This window comes from Haliotis cracherodii, unplaced genomic scaffold (genome assembly GCF_022045235.1).
Source record: "Haliotis cracherodii isolate W230 unplaced genomic scaffold, xgHalCrac1.p SCAF_16, whole genome shotgun sequence".
In the NCBI taxonomy this organism is placed as follows: domain Eukaryota; kingdom Metazoa; phylum Mollusca; class Gastropoda; order Lepetellida; family Haliotidae; genus Haliotis; species Haliotis cracherodii.
The window spans coordinates 19,142,779-19,157,107 of record NW_027266271.1 but is presented as its reverse complement, the minus strand read 5'-3'; the positions used below and the strand labels follow the sequence as shown (position 1 = coordinate 19,157,107).

Below are 14,329 nucleotides of genomic sequence, written 5' to 3'. Positions count from 1 at the left end.
GTGCAAGTCTCGGAGCTCAGAAGAAAGTCGGTGTGGGGACTCGCACTTGCCATTCATTCCGCTTGCCCGCTTTTCATCGTCTTCTCGTGGTAACATTCTTACACGTAGGGTACCGATGAAAGGCGGCTTTATTCGTTTAGACATGTGCACACGAGCGATTTTTTCTTCAAGACTTACTCCAAGCTTGATGAGAACATCAGCTGTGCCTAGTACACAAGCTTAGAAACAGACAACCCTTGGAGTGTAGCATTTTGACTCCTCCAAGTAATGGCTGGTACAAGACATTCTGTCCAATAAATACGTTTTAACAGTTACTTGAAATCGTTTCAATGATGCAATAAAGTCTTTATTTCTGTTCATATAAATTACGACGTGGGTTGAGGGGTTTTAAAACTTTCTTGAATCGCGTTCTTCGGTTCCAACTACGTGTCTATTGGCTTCGTTAATGAACTTTGAAATGTGGTGAACTGACGGTACAATAGATGCATTATCGGCTGTTGCTTTGATTTATTTTTTAATTTTGATTTTTTGGGGGCGAATGATATGAAACGCATTTCATGTAATATGCGGTTGATGTGTCGCTATGGCGGACGCCCATTCTTACCAATTCCACACATGGTTACAAGACTTCGCAAAGTGTCTGCACGTGATAATGAACATGCATATTTGAGTGCATGAAATAACTGTAAAATGCATTATTGGCAATATGCTTGTTTTGAAGTGATAAGTGCTCTCATCAACAGCTAATATTTTTTTCCAAACTCCAGGACACTTTTTTTAAAGCGATACATAAATGGGAATTTAAATGTAAACCATTTATTGTTTATACTAGGATTTTATACAAACTTTAAATGCTATTAAGAGCCGAGTAGCCAGTCTAAGTATCATGCCACGTTTACCGTTATATATCCAATGTAGCCAGCATGTTGTAAAAAACTGTTTGAAGGATGCACACATGCATTAAGAAATTATGGGTTTTACTCTCTATGCAATCGTCTTACCCAACGGAGCGATTTGAATGGCTCGAATTAGCACCAGTAGTTTCATGGTAAAATTATTCACGGTATATTTTATGGAAAATAAACATGTGCCTTGTCCTATCTCAGGGGTTTTGTTTCTCAAATCTCATGCTGTGCCCATGTGCGAATCCGATTTCGGAGTTGCGATGTAAGGAGTTTCACATGTAACGATGAAACTGCTTATTTTATATACCATGAAATATTGCACACTTCCAAAAGGTTTTCTACTTAAGAGAACCCTATGTTTACTTGTGTCAATTGGCATATGTTAGGGTTGAATACAAAGAGTTATTAGATGTCAGTGATGGTCTTTCGGGCTGTCGCGGAGGCCATTTTGGCTGCGGGACTGTCGCTGAAGGTCAGGGGTCAAGGGAGTAATCATTTAGCACATCTGAGAGTGTTTTGTGTTCTTCAAGGCGCTAATGGATGAGCATGCGGTGCATGCATGTAACGAACAAAGTGGATTGGATTGGTTACATTGACTTTGCAGATTATGGCCTAATTATGTCTTTATAGATTCAGTATGAGCTTACAAAACAAGATACTGCAGCCACGAGGATTTGACCCACGGAACTTAAATTCTCCCTCCAGCCATGGTAGAAGCATTTCGGTACACTATGGGGTATCCTTGGATTCCTACCAACGTGGAGATGTAATGCATTATGCGTAACTAAGTTGAGAATGGGTCTACGATTTATGTGGGGAACATTATGATTTAGTGCAAGGCTGGATCCAATTATGAGTTTTTGAAATTTTGCCATTAAAAGGTTCATTCATATGGCATTTCATTTTTTACCGTTAGACCTTGTCAATTTCACATGAAGACGCCAAATTAGGCGCACAAGCACAGAACCGATACGAATGATGTGTCTTCTTTGAGTAAAGAAGCGCTGGAGGGAGTGTTTCAAGCCCTCCATTAGCTCCCTCTTCAACCACAGGGAATAAAATCATGAAACCATGAAACCATGAAAATGTACGAAATAAAATCTTTTCTGATTCTCAGATTACGTATGAATCTACGTGCTAAGTACATGAATATTACGACAGTTCATAACATATTAATTTTTAAAATTATATCATTTTGGCTGAGACTGATGTACCGGTAAACTGACGGGCAAAAGAAAGTATACCCCCATGTTTGATGGTGGTTAAAGATGGAGAAATGATTATTCGGTTGTGATGTATTTGATACAAGTTTCATAGCTGTGTTTGGAATCTTAAGTTTGCAATGTTTTGGCGACTGTTTTCAGCCTAGTAACGTGTTGATAACGTTTGTTATTGTTCGGTAAAATCCACTTTTTGATTGTTTACTTTCTTTTGCCCGCTGTTATTATTACCTTTTAAGGTTCTTCATGTATTAAATGACATGTTTCCCAATATCCAAGAGATGTTGATCGATTGGATTTCACCAAAAGGTGTTGACTCTTCACACACAGTACAGCTTGTATTGACATATGGAATGGCAGAGTTAGTATGAAAACATATACACCTGGCATAATGTACAAGGCGGCTTTAAAACCCAACCCACCGTTCCATAAACGTATTTTACTCCGAGACCGACTACCTTCAGAGGATAAAGACATAACCGCATCAAGGTCTGTTAGTCGCTGGTCTATCGATTATTTAGTCCTTTAAGTACCTCCTTTGTGTTAGAATTCTAGCAATTACCCAATCACGCAATTCCCTCTATAAGCCGAGATCAATAACATGTCGTTCCCGAACCATCTAAATGAAACGAATTCTACAAAACAGGCTTTAAATACAAGACACTATTACAGTAAAGCAAAAGATAAATGTTTGAACAAAATGATTTTATTAAATTGTGTTATCGTTTTAAGTTCCATTTAAAATTAAATACGACTCTTTCCATATAAATTAAAGTGTTTGACGAGTAAGGCAGCCAGCTTGCACGCCGTCATGGTTGGCGCCTCTGTATTATATTTGTAACCAAATCTGTCTCAACTCTCTATCCCGCGTCGAGCAGGGAAAGAATCTCACATTGTTTTACATATATTCAATGTCTAGATCTTTTTATCAGACGCTATGCATTACAGGGAAAGCAGCAGCTATGGACTTTTGCATATATCACCAGAAGATAGCAACAGTTTTAAACAGGATCAGATTTGCCCCTGTGTCAAAGGCTATATTTCTCTGTGGTAACGTACAAGAGACGTATCACGTATCTGATCGTAGGGTAAGCAATATGCTGATAAAATTATTCTCCCCGACACCAAAAGTTTGGCTGTAGTCTACAAGCACTGAATCAAGTCGCCTCGTTGCTGTTCTGCCCGTTAGTGATAGTGTGCCGAGGAAGTAAGACGGACAGTATCACGCGTCTATCTGGTCCAACTTTTCCAAATGATGGGGTTGCTTTTTACTGGCGCTGGCTCAGACAGTTCACGAGTTGCAAGGTCTGTGTATCTTTTTGTCTGTTTATTATCCGCGGGAGAAAGTTTTTGACATATGGTCCCATGACATCGTTGTGAAATGGGGAGCACGGGGATGAATATTCTTAAGGGGAGAGAGTAATCCGTCTATAGATCGATCAAGTTGCCATGTGTTTTCAAGTGTATTTGTCTTAGTAGGCTTTTGTCGGTTAAAGCGTTGAACACTTTACCGTTAGGTCAATCATCAAATGTTTCTTTTTGTTTCTTTAATTTGATCACGTATTTTAATAGATGTATACATTACACATATAATTATTGTCTGAGTTTTGTACAGTTTGAGAGGTAATAGTTTTGTGTAGTATCTCGTAACATGGGATATGACGTTTACATCATTCACAGCCACTGATGAGGGACCAGAGAGGATTCTGGCTAAGAATACAGGTACATAGCAACTGATGCTGGTCGTAAGAGCCACATAAAACATTGCTGGTCAGATTTGCTGACTTGGTTGATTGAACGTCATCGTATCTCAATTGCGTGCTCATGATATTAATCACTTGAGATTGTCTGGTCAAGATTCGACTATTAACAGACAGCCGTCGGCTGGAATATTGCTGAATGCGGCGTTAAACATAAAACAAACAAACAAAGGGTATGATGCTGACGAACCAATGATAATAATCGGAGCGACTTGCGATACTGGGATACCCGGGCCTCTGGCTAGGTTGAATGTCTCTCTACTGAATATTCCCTTAATTGTACGCTTTGGCTGTATTCATTCACAGGGAACAACCACAAGTGGTATTGACGCAATTCAAAGGAGTATATTGTACATGACAGTGAAATAACGTTTTTCCTCTACTTGATAGTGATTCATAAACACATACTCATCACATAGTTAGGATTTGTAACAGACTGCTGGAATATTGCTGAATGCGGCGTTAAACAACAAACAAACAAAACAAACACAAAAACTGACGAGTGGCACAGGACACGGCCGCCAAGGGGCTCATCAGCTGGAATACAATTTGTGGTGTTGTGTCCCTTAGCTGTGGTCGGGATCCTGTGATCAGTTCCAATTTCAGATTCATTCCTATCTTGATCTGTCTACCATACGTGGACATTAAAGTGGCATTGTCAATGACATGTGTTAGTTTGTTGATTAACGCTGCACTCAGCAATACCACAGCTATATGACGAAGCCGGTAAAATTCGAGCCTATAACAAACAATCAGGTGATCGATATTGTGAGCATCGTTCTACTCTGTCCGGGTACGATGACACACAATCAACCAAGTCGCCTGACCACCCGATCCATTTAGTCGCTTTTATGACCAGCATTTGTTGTCGATGACCTGCTTTAACCCAGAATCCCGCGGGGCAATGACCTGTGACCCGACACGGCGTGATATTACTGAAACACTCCTCACAGCGGCGGTAAACCAAACTCGCTCACTGAATACGAGTAGATAGTCACATGCCGGTGTTCAAACCTCGCCTTGATACAATTGAAATAGTGTCAATAACCGAGTTAACCTAATTCACAGAGAATACACTGTCTTGAATCTATATTGAATTATATTAATGGTGCTGCTGGTCCTGCTAAAGATCATACTTATACTGCAAAATGTATAAAATTGTCCTACCATCATCCCTCTATCCGAACCCACATGTCATAACGGTGGTTTTGAATATATGCCGAAACAGTTTCCTTTAGGCTTAAACGACAAAATAGTGTTAAACATTATATGAATGGATCCCTGAAAATACGTGTGTTCGCGAAATGGTGATAATATGTAGGTACACAATTCCTTCAGAAAGCTAGTGATATTTCGGACGTCGTTTCAGGTGAACAATTGACTTGCCGTTGCATGTGTTTGTGACAGGTGCCACCGGTGGGGCAGAGTATGCTCATCTTTTCGCGAACACCTGGTATCATTACTTGTTGATAGTGATTCATAAACATCTGCTCAGGAATCGTATTCTCGAGAGATTTCTTATGATTATGGAAAGATATACCGGTGACAAATTAAGATATCGATAGTTGACATCGATATCGCGCTTGACTATCGATAATACCAGGTCGCTGACAGGCTTTTACAAACTGGTAGTTCATAATTATATATTCTTCTTGTGGTGTACAATATATTTTAATATGGAAAGACAGAAATCTATAGATATTGTGTCTCTATCTACAATATCATTTTCTTAGTATTCTGATATTCAATATTAATAATTTGCCATTCGTTTTGTAATAAAAAGAGACATATTGGTAAACAAAGTAGACACAATATAAGGATAACAACTTCTTTAATATGCTATATTGGCTGCATATAGGTATAGATCTTTATATGTACCGTTATCAAGCAAGCATGAATAGTGTGAACATGGTACGTAATTATATATAACAGGTGAAAGATTAACCGTTACAAGAAGACCGGCTTATGGCTGCATATCATATTTTAATCAGATCAACTCATTTAACCACCTCGGAGGATATTGTTTTGAGCCATTGAGTATTGACTCACAAGTTGTTCACACTGGGCATTGATAGTTGTCCTTGGTTATTCAGTATATGTTTACACCAGTGAAGATCCGGGTTAGAATAGGTCTTCAGCAACCCATGCTTGCCGTAACAGGCGACTATGCTTGTCGTAAGAGGCGACTAACGGGATAGGGTGGTCAGACTCGCTGACTTTGTTGATGCATGTCATCGATTCCAATTACGTGGATCGATACTCATGATGTCAATCACTGGATTGTCTGGTCCAGACTCGATTATTTACAGACAACCGTCATATAGCTGTAATATTGCTGAGTGAGGCGTTAAACAACAAACAAACAAACAGTATATGTTTACATGCCTGGGATATATCCGCACCGATGAATAGACATTTTGTAAATAATTCTCCTCAAATTGCTCAAAACTCCCAACAGCGATATACCTGTCTAATTAACAAGTTGCGAGACACCTTTTTATGCATTATTCACTGCAGAGGAGGTCATGTTTGATCAGTCAATAAGTTCATATAGATCTGTAAATATATACTGAAAAGGATTCATTGGGAAGTTTTAAGCAGAGTACTGCCATATCATTGGGCGTTTGACATTGTTCATGAATATTTGAACGCAAGCTACTCAAAGGTATTTGGGTAATGATTTATTTTACGTAAATACGCAGTTTGTATGGAGCTCTGTATGGTTTGTGAAGATCATTTAGAATTATCCCAGGACACAAATATACTAATCAGACAATTGCAATACTCAACCCCTTGAAGGAAGTTTAGCGCCGCTTGCTGTGTATCTCCACGTTAAATAGTATCTCCTATTACTATTCTGATGAAACATAGTTATCTTTGTACACAAAGTGGCATACTCCTTTCGAGATACAGAACCCAAACAGGTGTTTGTTTGTTTGTTTACTTGTTTGTTGACATGTTTTGTTTCATGGCAATAGTTATCGACCTTTGAAATTGCTTTATTTCCGTCTTTGCATCTTCTGCCACGGACTTCCAATTATCTGGAGGAATATCCACGTTCTTGTACCGAACTTATGGTATCGATTGTATCTTAAGCCTATATAAAATGAACTCTGTGTCATGTGTGGTAAGAATATATGGATATTGAAATATAAGAAAAATGAGAAGGGTGGCGCTGAGCTTTTTCCATGTGTACGTTACAAAAATGCATCCGTGGTCCCCGTGGGATTTCCGGGTTAGACATGATCACCTGTGTTGGTCGTTAGGGGTGACCAAATGGATCGGACGGTCAGGCGTTGCGACTTGGTTGATTGTGTATCACCCGTACCCCAACGGAGGAGTCGTTGCTCACGGTATCAAATCACCTGGTCAAGACATAATTTACAGGCCGCCGTCACATAGCTGGAATACTGCTGAGTGCAGCGTTAAACAAGAAAAAAAAACATGAAAACGGTGTCAGATTCGATTCAGAGACGTTTATTTTTATACAATATCAAGATACATTAAAATGACATGATATGACATCGGATGACACTGACATAACACGATACATAAGATTGCTGATGAAGAATACACAAGATGTATTATGATGAAGTTGGTGGTTAATTGGAAGATTGTAGATTTTTTACATGTATAATACGCTTGACGTTTCTTTTTTCTGGTGGGGGCACGGGTGGTCCAGTTGTCTAAGGCGCCGCGATTCGCTGTGCAGAGTTGCGTCCCTTGGGCACGCCAGAAACCTATGATTGTGGGTTCGAAACCCGGTTCACCCCGATTATGTTTCTAGGTTTGTCACCCCAAACCCGTGCTTGTGGGATTCACCGAAGTGGTAAACGTCTGAGACCTTCATCACTTCGGGCTTTCCTCCCACATTAAGTTGACACGCCGCGATATAACTGGAATACTGTTAAAAGCGGCGTTAAACCCAACTCACTCACTCTCTCACTCTTATTTCTGGTATAAAGAGACAGCTAGAACAACGGCTCGTACATTCCGTGGCCAAACTGATTTTTCCAATATGATATAAAACGTCAACGATAGAGAACCAGTCTCGATCATCGGACAAAATAAATTCCACTGGGTGTAAAAGGCAAAATAGAGGTGACAAATAATGAATGGATCACTGAAAATCAGTGGACACCAGGTGTTCGCACACTAGGTGTTATATATGGTATTGTTCTCCACCTCCCTCTTCATATTTACAAACAGCTGTTACAGGTTCCTAGTCATATAATACAATTACGATCTCTACAGTCGAGAAATCTCAATTAGGGCTCGGGGCGGTCGGGTAGCCTAGTGGTTAAAGCGTTCACTCGTCCCGCCGAAGACCCGGGTCCGAGTCCCGACATGGGTACAATGTGTGAAGCACATTTCTGGTGTCCCCCACCGTGATATTGCTGGAATATTGCTAAAAGTGGCGTGAAACCATACTCACTCACTCAAATAGGGCTCTTGTACCAGAGTCTTCATTGATATTTTGCAGCACCCTTTTGACGAATGTTCTATGGAAGCGTACCATTTTCGGCAGAATTGGTCAATGAGAACTTGTCTTATTCTGTTTTTTAAGATATGCAATGCATCAAAGGAGTTGTTGAGCCAGGAATATATCGCAACTATTATTACTGGTACAATACTATTGCAATAGTCCAATGCCCCAAATAGTCACCGCGGTCGACAATGTCAGTGCCATCGTGTCTAACAGGTCGTATTATCATTTCTCGGTAGCGGTATAATTAGGAAATAATGGTCCCTGCCACCTCCGAGCCTATTTCGTGACCTCCGACTCTTCTAAGCCAACCCAACAACTGTTCTGTCGCCTGGTGGACATACAATTGATGAGGTGACTGCAAAAAGGTGTCAAAACCACTTTAGGGTGTGTCGTAAGCGGAAAATAATGACAGTCCGACGATCAATGGAACAGGAAATCCGACATAAAGAAATCTACTTTTGTGTTGGCGAGTTACATATAAGAAAGATAGCGATCGATGGTTGGGTCATACTTCAATTTGGATAAAAGCGTTTACTTATATAGATAGCTGCAACTTCAAGGGGTTGGTGGAGTGGGATCGATATGTTGCTGGGGTCATACTTTCTTGTTTTGATGTTTCGTAATTATATACAGATGAAGTGTAATGAACAGAAAGACGTTTCTTTTATTACAATGTTTCTTTTATTACAATGAATACCATGTTTATTGTGCACACACACACGTACGCACGCACGCACACACACACAGACACATGCATATACGGTCAACTACGTTTATAACGAACACGCTTATAACGAACTTATTTTTTGTCCCGAAAATTTGCTGCAGTAAAGCTGTGTATGTGATTATAACGAACTACGGTTATAACGAACTAAAATTAGTGGTCCCTTTGAGTTCGTTATAACCGTAGTTTACTGTATTATATAAGGCAGCGGTGACCAAGTGGATTGAGCGTCTGTCCGGCGAACGGAATGTCGGTGGTTCGATCCTGGCCTGCGTCATACCAAAAGACCTTAAAAGATGGTACTTGTTGTTGCCCTGCCCGGAGCTCGTCATTAAGGCAATAAGACCAGGACTGGTCGGCTCAGAGTCAATACACTGTGTCTGAGTAGGATATCCGTGGTATCTCAGTGGGCTAGCACTCTGAAACCGACAATAGCCACACACACACACACACACACACACACACACACACACACACACACACACACACACACACGAACACACACACGAACACACACACACACGTGCATATGCAGGTCGCTGTATAAGTGCAATAATCTTGAACGCGACATTAACCCCATTTCACCCCAAACATGCTCAACACCACATATTAATGTAAATAACGACGTTTAAAGGCTTCAGCTAAATCTGTTATGAAAGATTCAACGTGGAATTTTATTTGAAGTAGTTACCAATCTGGTTTTGTCAGATATGAAAAACTTAAAATGTCGAAATCGGAAACATTTTCCATCATATTTCCGATATATCCTGAAATGTGCACTATTTAGTGATAAAATCCCGAGTAGGGGGCGAATTCGAGACCAACCCCTGCTGAGCTCTGTCTCTGATATTTCGAAAAAACTACGAAAACACGTATCAACTAGATTTCTCTAATACAAGAGTATGGAGTAGAATGATTTTATCATTGTCACAATCTACTCGCGTCGAGTTGCTGAAATGACAACATGTCAATCAAATTGCTGGTTTTGAAAGATCAAACCAGCGCGGTGTTATTCGCCGAAGTGTGGCGCGAAACTATCAGATAAATACACACCCGCTTCGCTATACCGCGTTGAAGGTATACACATAAGATACCTTTTAACGTAAATGAAACTGATTTGTTTAAATAGATATATACTCGTTATACTCATAGAAGAAACGATTTAGATGAGTAATTATTTTCGGGTGTTTCAAGGGTCTGAAAGTGAAATCGCGTTATATCGGGGTGGGAAAAGTGTGTATATTTCAGATAGATTGATAGGAACATTCTGAATTGCTTGTTTGTAATTCCCAGTCCTTTTTATATGAATGGGAAAAGGTGTGAATCTCGGTACAACAGGTATTTAGAGACTTCCAATGGATTTAGTCTAGTGTACCCTGCCTAGACTTTTTAACATATCTCAACCAAAGCTTTAAGTGTATGCTTAAAAGGTTTCCTTTGACGGAGCAATGCTTTTACATCCGGTATAGTTGACAAAAAAATAACGCGCTGACATTAACTTCGAGAGAAATTTTACAGAAATACAGAAATCCATCTTATTTATTAGTTACTGTTTACACATATGTATTAGATGCATTGTGCTATTTACGTGTATAAGCATATAACTGCCATTCTGCTGTTATATATGCCCCAATATATATTTGATATGGTCGTTATAACCTCTTGAATCCTTTACGCTGAATCCTGATAATTTAGGAAAATATGGACATATTTCAACATTCACATAACGATCGTCGTAAATGTTGTCAATTACGAGGCATTGCGTTTTGTTTAATTGAGTGTCATATCCTACACTCAGGAAAAAAAATGAATTTGATGTCGATTAAACACTTTTAAAGTGAATTAGATGCGGGTAATTACGTGGTATATCAAGTTTGTTCCCGACAACATGATTTGTTCATTTCATCCCCTTCTCAAGTCGTAGTGCAATTTACAACTTTGAAATGTCAACTAGTCTTTGTATAGACGTTGTGAATAGCAATGGCCTTTTCACAGTCCGCCAGTCACTGTTAGGCATTCAGACACAATCAGCAAGCCAGCGGGGCGCTAACAGATCTAGCTATCCCTATGCGACATCATTTCCGTGAATGCTGAAATATTTACATTTGCTTTTATACAAAATATATCATATACATTGTGGTACAATGTGTACCCTTTTAAACCTATAATTACAGGTTTTATACGTACATAAGAGCGACAAAATCCTGTCCGTTATAACAAGAAATCGCTGCTAAAAGCTCAGTCCGTTGTACGATTGCGAGTGTATCATATGCGTGTTACAGGTTACGATCATTCTTTCGAGAACACCTGGTGTCATAAATATTTGATCGTGGTTCATAAACATGCTCGCGATATTGTCGGAATCGTACAATGGACTGTACGTTTAGTAGAGATTTATTATGATGAATGGAATTGTTTTGGGCGCTTCTATTTGCTTTTATATATTATCACTATCACAATAAATCCTACTCATTGTGTTACGTTGTGTATCAAACGTCTGAGCCATGTGTCCGTTTGGACCCCACTCCCACATTGGGCTGACACATTGTGCTATAAACTGCTCAAAAACGATGTTAAACCCAACCCACTCCTTCATTTACCGTTTAAAATGATAATTTCAGTCTTATACTCATGTTCGTGGGTTTCACCGAAGTGGTAAACGTCCAAGACCTGCATCACTTCGGGCTTTCCTCCCACAGTAAGCTGACGTGCCGCGATATAACTCGAATAATGTTCAAAGCGACGTTAAATCCAACTCACTCACTAAAACGATAATTACAGGTAATCACACTTATATATCCGCCCCATTAAGCGAACAAAGTCAAAACGAAACTTAATCGAATTCATAAATCCTACTCTCCACTGATATCACAATGACACCAGGTGTTCGTGAAATGTGAACCAATTAGGTAGAGATAAGGCCTCGTGGTGCAGATGGTGAATACTGGACTGAACTTCGTCAAAAACAATTTGCTGTTATCTATACCACTTCTTTTTCTTTTAACAAAAATGGAACGTAAAGAATAATGGTTGACTTGTGTAAAACTGTAGACATTATAGACATTAGTGGTGCCTCTTTCAGACATAAAACTATGTTTTCTTTAGCCTGTCTCATCCCACGTTAGAGAGGAGACAAATATGTATGTTTCCCTTTGAAGAAGCTAATTAGATATGCATGCTGCGTTCATTTAATGCCTCAACTGTTATGTATCGCCCTGACTGACATCTACATGATATGTGAGTGACACATTACTGACTGACAGTTGTATATTTCATGCAAATACTTTGCACAGTATTCAACGTCATGTATGTCGTTTATTTCTATTCCGATCTATGTTTTTATAACATTATATGCTTTCCTTAGTATTCTTAATTGTATCATAACGATCTGTTTAATTGTTAAACTGGAAGATCCTCGTCAATAGTCAAGGAAGCAATTTCATACTGAGTGAAAGAAACAACGATCAACATACCGACTTTCGTTGCGGAAAATGTCAATATGACAACAACTGACACTCTACAGCCCCTCGTAAATCTTACTCTTTCATGAACCCGGAGTGAGAAGTGGTTCTTTAAATACACTTCATGATTGTGTTTTCCCTTCATTTGCAAGCAAAACGAACAATGGGTAAATACCCCTACTAAGATAATATACACGCACAACCCGATCCCGATAAACAAACAGAGATCCCCAGTCGGTATGACGGTATATTTGTAAAAGGGAAAAATGTGATTACCCAGGTCATTTATCATAATGCACGACACGTCGTTGGCGTTGATCGTCTAATGCGGGGTGTTAATGTGCTTGTGACGGACATTGCGAATTAAGCCCCCGACCAATACTATTATTTGTTTATAATAATCTGTTTACTCCGCTCAGTGACGTCATATGTCCACATTTGGGTCATAGGTCGTTCACGTTTAAGGGTCCGAAACAAGGAATGAGTTGAGTTGCGTTTACGCCTCTGAAATGAATAAAAAGAAAATTGTGATTTATATTGCTTGTTATGGACATTGCGAATTAAGCCCCTACCAACACAATTATTTGTTTATAATAATCTGTTTACTCGGCTCATGTATGTCCAAATTTGGGTCATAGGTCACCCAGGTTGAAATGTCGGAAAGAAAGAGTGAATGGATTGAAATTATATAATCGTAATAATTTTAGGGCTCGTTTTGAAATGCATGTTTGTTGTTTAAGCCGCTCTCAGCAATAGTCCAGGGTGCCGTTGTACGAAGTGATTCTAGCGCTAAGGTGATCGTAACTCTCATACCTTAGCATAGACAGTTGTAGCCCTAAGGTTGAGTTGTACAGCGACACCGTTTGATGACGGCGGTGTGTAAAAAATCGTATCTGGACCAGACAGTCTTTAAAGCATGTGTTTTATTTTGTGGGTTTAACCTATTGGTATACATAAGCCTTAGTAACACATCCATAATTGTTCCAGAAAAAAAAGAAATTTGGACGAAACTCTCAAGGAATTAAGAAGTTAAGGAATTACAAAACCTAAACAGTTCATATCTCTCAACAAATACTCTTGTTTTCGTGTATGGTCTATTTCCTTGCTTGGTACCGAATTCTGTTTTCCTGTTTGCCTATACATGGTGTAGATACATATCTAATTTTATGGTTCAAACTTACTATGTTAATATAAACAGCATTTGAACGCGCTAGCATTACTTTATCTATTACCACATACTGGCAATGTCTGGTAAGTTCATTAACAAAGTATTTCATGTTGTGAGCGCCAAAGCTTAAGTCAATATGAAAAACGTCGGGATAAAGGCGCGAAGCCACAAAGACGGGTTGTTTTGGAATCAAAATTCCAAATTTGAAAATTTATGATGAAAATGAGAAGGCCAGATTATAATATCCGAGTCCAAATGTTGACTTTTTTTATAATAAATTCCACAGTGTTTGTAAGAAGAGGCCATTGAATGGTCTCCCTGTCATGCAATGTTTCATGGCTTCAATTTATTGAGAAATCGTTCACTCTTTTCAATGTTTTGTTTACTCAACGAAAAGCCGAAAGTAATACGTCAGTTTGGTCTGTCAAATTAAATCTCAACTATTTCACCGAACTTCTGTCGGGTTTGCTTTCAACCAATGTTAATTTTATATACGCTTGAATAAATTCTCATATTTATTATATTTTGTCCATTCAACGCACAGTGATCAAAGGTTGTTCTGCATTTAAAAGTTCAATGTAAAAACTAGAAAGCGATGACGA

General features: G+C 39.1%; 1 protein-coding gene across 4 annotated transcripts in view; it reads left to right on the top strand.

Annotated features, from left to right (window-relative positions):
* The window catches only part of LOC139463914 (homeobox protein Hox-A3a-like), a 120,277-nt gene that overhangs the window by 89,076 nt on the left and 16,872 nt on the right, over nucleotides 1-14,329 (top strand). The window contains exon 1 of one of the 4 annotated variants that reach the window (XM_071245339.1): nucleotides 3,350-3,430. The exons of the other annotated variants lie outside the window; for them this stretch is intronic. The gene's annotated coding sequence lies outside the window, so the exon portion shown is untranslated. Of the gene's footprint in view, nucleotides 1-3,349; nucleotides 3,431-14,329 lie in introns of those variants that run through there. 4 annotated transcript variants of the gene reach the window in all.